Raw genomic sequence first — 6,000 nt, 5'->3', positions numbered from 1 at the left:
TGCGGGCTGGGTCCGCCCCGGCAGCAGCAGCAGCAGGAGGAGGAGGAGATGCAGCCCAGCCCGATAGAAACCCACACTTGATGGCAAGCAAAACCTGGGAGCATCCGAGCCCAAGGGTCGGGCCCAAACCTAGGATGCCCGCCAAAGGACTTGGAAAGTCCTGAAGCCCTAGGTGCGGTGGGGGATGTTTGCTGGTAGTAAGACCACTTACAGTTCTGCACTCTCGCGTTTGGCATTAGTTTGGGCTCATTTGGATACAAATTAAAAAAAAAAAAATCTGATATCTTTTATTAGGCCAACTCAAATAGTTGGAAAAGTTCATCTTAGCACGCTTTTGGGTATCGATACCCTTTGTCAGGCTGAGGGGGTGTCTGCGACTGGGCCTAATGCCCCGAGCTGGCCCAGGGAGGCTGCGGCGGCCCGCGGCCTGCTGCTAGGAAAGGCTGCTAATAGAAAAGATGTGGGGTAGAAGCTGCAGAAGAAGGCACCCCCCAGTCTGCCAATCTGATGGGGGTAAAATTCCTCCCTGACCCCAAATCTGACCCCACCTGGGGTAACCTGCTGCGTGCCAGAGGGTAGGTGGCACAGGGACAACTAGTAGTGGCACAAGGTGTCCCTCTGCTAGTTGTCCCCGGGGAACCAAACATCCACACGTGTGCGGACGTGACTTCATGGTCTAAATCAGATGGCACAGCCGAAACCTTCCGAAGCAGTGGGTTTATATGACGGGATCATCTGACAAAGTAAACCTGCTGCTTAGGAAAGCGGATGCAGTGCTGTAAGAGATGCCTCAGATTTAGTCTAGAAGGTGCACTTCTACCCTGCCTTCTGCACCAAGGCTCTCAGGGACTGGTTGCCAAAGCCCTGGTGGAAACAAGCAGATGCAAGCTGCGCTGGTTCAGTTTGCTCTGGTTGCAACCCAAGAGGAGCCACACTTTTACTAATTGCATGTTTAATGGATTGGCCTCCTTGTGCCGGGGGCTCTTTCTGCAGCTGGTCACTGACGGCTGGAACCGAAGCAGACCTTCAGCGGTGACAAGGCTGTGGAGGACTGACTCCACTATCGAAACCCCTTCAGGATGTAGGCAGACAAGGTTCCTTGGGTGAATTTGATATCTTTTATTAGACCAACCCAAATAGTTGGAGAATAGTTATTAAGCAAGCTTTCGAGTTCAAAAACCCTTCGTCAGGCTAAGGACATTTCAGCAGTTGGTGTGTGCTCTTCCCGGATGGGAAGAAAAGTATGTAGGCATTCTCTGCAGCCCCCAGGGCCAGGGCCAAACGTCCAAAAAGCCCGAGCTGGAATCGATCTAAGTTATGTGGTTTTCCGTAGGCGGTGCAGTTTGATCGGTAGTGAACAGGACACGCATTCGCCCTTTGACGGGGGGAAAGCCTTAGACTGCATCCACCATTTTTAAAGCAGCCTGCATGCGCCGAAGTCCCGTGCAACACATTTTATGCTGAAGTTACATTTTATGCTGATGTAGCTTTGAACGAAATCTAGTGAGTCATCCCTCACATGCTCATTTTTCCGATCAAAATGCCTTGAAAGAAAATATCACTTTGTGGTAGCACTCCTCACTTCTGCAAAGACTTGGTGTATGCGGCAGCTTTTATTCCCTGTCTTTGTGGGCTTCTGTCTCTGTGCTCTTGAGAGGACATGAGGCTTGATCCTGCCCTGCTGAAGTCAGCGTGAATCCTATTGATTTGAGCAGGCTCAAACAAAAGTTTGAAAGCTTTGTCTGTATCTCTAGGGCACATAGCAAACGCTGTAGGGAGTGTTGCAACGCTGCTTTTCATTTTCCAGCCTTGTTTTCATTCATCGAGGCTTGATCATAAATGTGCATTACCCTTTCCTACAGCCGGTTATGGATCCTATGAAATGTATTATAAATAAAGCTCATCGCATTTCTGCCCCACTGCCCTGGAGGTGATTTGCAGATCCCACAAGTGAGAAGCAGCCGCAGGAAAGACTCATACATCAAATAAACAAGCCCCTCTCTTGGGAGCCGCAAGGTGTCTCCTGGTTGTGCCCTCCTCCGCATCAATACCTGCTGCGTGTGCTGTATTCCCTGACACACAGTCCCCTCCCAGCTGATTTTGCTTGCAGACTCTCACCTTGGATAGAGTACACATCCTTATCTGACACCAACGTGCTTGTCATTATATATATCTCTACTTGTGCTGTCAGCAAAAATCTCTTCACCCATAAAGTTTTATACTCTTTGTTTTATCCTATTTATGTATCCCCTTTCTGTGAAGAATTATCAGTTGCTTTATTTTCTTCTCCAGAAACTTTTTTAAACAACCAGGAAGTTGCGTTTTTTTACTGTGTCATCAAAAGTCCTGGCCTTACTATTGAATTCTGATTTCAATTATATCCATAAATGTCTGGAGTGATTCCAGATTTAGGTTTTGATGCCATAAATTACTGTACATGCGCCATAACTTGTATGTTGAGGTCTTACAGCATTGCAACTGAGAACAGACCGTGGCCGGTTCCCTTTATTTCCACAGCTGTAGCAAATTCTGGTGAGCTGCTTGTTACTGTCTAGTATTAAATAATCATCATTACGTCCTTTCCGTTCCTGAGCAACATGTTTGTCAAGACATATTCTTATTTTAGCTCATCCCTCAGCAGTTTTACCAAAACCATTTTATTATGACTTTGAAAAATACATTGTTTTACATTGTCCTGAAGGTTTGTTTTTTAAAAAAAATCAGTTTTCTTCCCCATTGAGAGTGTTACTTTATATTTCACACATTTTTGGTCAATTCTCACACGTTCACCTTCCTCCAGAAATGTTTGCTTAATCACTTACAACAAATTTACCTGTATTTTTTTTCAAATAATCCAGTGAATTCTTACATTGTGCTTTCACTAGACTCTGAACAGCATGTTTTTCTCTGTACTTATGCAAGATGTAGTAACATTTTAGAGGGTTGGTAAGAAACTCCTTCTTTTGGTTTTATTTTGGTTGTTGGTGAGCTAATACACACACACACACACACATATATATATATATATATATATATGTATATGTGTGTCTGTATATGTGTGTGTGTGTGTCTGTATGTATGTGTGTGTGTGTCTGTATATATATATAGGGTGTGTGTGTATGTGTATATATATATATATATGTATATATATATATATATTATGTATATATAATATGCTTTGACAAGATAATACATTCATATATATTATATTATATTATATTATATTATATTATATTATAGTGTATTATCTTGTCATAGCATTTTACACTTCCTCTTTTCCCTTTCAGTCTTAGGCTCATCACATGACGGGATTTACCCAACAGACAATGTGCATTTTATTCTGCAAGTCATACTGGTACAATGTAGTGTTCAGACTGTTGGCATGTATTGACTCTCGGACCTTTCTACCTCCTGAGTTCGGACCTAAGAGTGTTTGTTCCTAGCTCATAAAATTGTAAGCCCCCTGCCCCCTCCCAAATTCTCTCCCTTACTGTCCAGAAGAATGGGATGGAATGAGAGAATTACACTTGCATGTAGGTTTGCTAAGGAAACTCATGATCAAACAAACAATAAACCATTTACCCTCTAAAAGATCCATATGATCTGACCCTTGAGTGATTTAGGCCCAGTCCTGTTAACACTTACACATTTTTTGGCTGCGCCAGTACAGGTTTCCCTTGCTTTATGTGGGTCTGTAGGTTCAAATTCGCTCTTATGCGATGACCCTTTATATACCAAAAATTCATTATACGCAAAGTAAATTCACTCGGACGTGATCGGTGTGGTGGAAGCCCGCAGGCAGCTGCTTTGTGCGCGGCATTGTGGGAGTGACGCACGACAAAATATAGTCCCTGGTATGGATCTGCGCTCCTCGCTCGTTGTCGGCGACACACGTTTCTGTAGTTGCATCCCCATTATGATAGTGCCGTGTGCTGGTGTGTGCTATCTGCTGTTGGTGAGTACCAAAATCGCCTTGTAAAAGTGGTTGAAATGGGCCTGGGGGCCAGGACAGTCGAGGTCTTGGAACGTATCCCTGTTTGCTACATTGTCAAGTGGGTTCCCTTTACACAAATTCGAGTTATGCGCTGTTGTCCAGGAACGCACGTTCTGCATAAAGCGAGGGAAACCTGCACATGTGGAACCAGCTAGGCCACAGGAGGTTCTCTCTGGATTAAACCAGCAAGGTTGAGCGGGACACTGTGTGTGGGCAGCTCTGTGTCTCCGTATACACTGCCCAGGCTTTTGCGCTCTGGAGAGGTCACTCCAGCTTCATTTTATCTTTATGGCGAAGATTACCGTTCAGCAAGCTGATGTCTCGCTTGCTGTAATTCTATTGTCTCGCAAGACAGACTGATGCCTACTGCTACCTGTATTTAGGCGGTGATTCGAATAGATGCTCATGCATGTACCTGTCTGAATCCGTGGGAATGCTCATGAGGCTAGAGTTAGGCATATTCTCAAATACGTTACTGAATCACAGCTGAATGGGTAATCCTGCCGGAGCCTATGGCAATGTTTACATGAGTAAGTATGAGCATGTGTATAAATGTTTGCAAGATCAAGAGCTTACTTACGTGATGCTGGTTTGAGAAACTAAGGCTGCTTTGATTCAGATTAGGGAGTTTAGGATTGATATCAGATCTGTATCTTCTATACTTTATGATATTTTGTGATTTTAACTGCAATCAGAATATTGCTTCTACGTCATTTTTTAAAATGTAATTTCTTTATTACTCTTAACAAGCAAAAAGTGGAAAAACAAAAAAATCCCCACGCTCAATGCTAGAATTTAATCAGTTTCCAATGATTATTTGAAATTTGTCCTTTACTGAAGTGATTGAGATGAGGAAGAAGCTAATAATTTGGGTGTTACTGGACGAATAGTAATTAGTGATAAATCATTACTCCACCATTGCTCCTGTTATTATGTGGCTTGAAACACTCTCCTGCAAGGATGGCTGGGTTTATATGCCTTCTATAAATATCTTTTGAACTCAAGTATAACTGGGGAAATAAAGTATTTCTTTTCATAATCCCAAGCCTAAAAAGCCAAACATGTTTTGCTCAATTTTTTAAGAACAACATCATCACCTTTAAGCATTTCAAGTCATGGAAAATATCAGCCCCATGAGGCGAATATTTTGGAAAATTACCCATGTGAAAATGGCATAAGTAAACATGGGAAAAGAGACCCTCCCAATTTAAAATCACTGTGTCTGAAACTGTTTTACATACATAAAGGTAACATGCAAGTAATAGCAGATTATAAGAATTTTAATGGAAAGAAATTATATATTTCTATGTATATATTACTTTGAGTACATCCGTTCCGGTTTCTCCTACTTGTTTGCATGGATCTTTCAAACAGCAACAGGAGCGAGAAAAGCAAGAATAGGTAAATGTGGTTGTAACACAAAAGAAATTGTCAGAGGAACTCAGGGGCAGTAAACCCATTTTTTTCAATGGACCAGATTTCAGATCGCTGTTGTTTCCCTTTCTAAATTATAAGGAGAGGCCATATATTGTCTTCGGGAGAATTGCAGAATCGCTCAGGAAGTAGTAAACAGATGTTCGAGCCTTTCATTTTCAGACTAAGCAGCACTCACCTACCGATGCACTAGGTACCTTACACATATTTAACAATGATAAATCATAAATCCGGCCCTCGAGGTCATGAACCAACCAATGCTAGAATAGTGCTGGAATTGCTCATTGGAGATCAGGGACTAGGGGATATCTGGTTTGTACATCTAATGCATAGAGAGACTATTCATAATTGTCCCCAGTGCATATGTCCAGGTTCTGCATTTCTTTCTGATCTCTAGAGTCTTGGTTACTCCTGCGTGGGTTCCTCGGCTGGCAGAACTGCTGTTTCGGATCATGCCCTTACGAGGGCAACTCCCAACAGATGACCTGAGTAAGGAACAGCCCTGTAGATCTTTCACTTGCATTGCATCCCAGTTTCAAAGTGTTTATTGAGAGAGAAACTGTCTTGCTCTT

Source organism: Alligator sinensis, unplaced genomic scaffold (assembly GCF_000455745.1).
Source record: "Alligator sinensis unplaced genomic scaffold, ASM45574v1 scaffold4_1, whole genome shotgun sequence".
Classification (NCBI taxonomy): Eukaryota; Metazoa; Chordata; order Crocodylia; family Alligatoridae; genus Alligator; species Alligator sinensis.
This window is presented reverse-complemented; position numbering follows the sequence as displayed.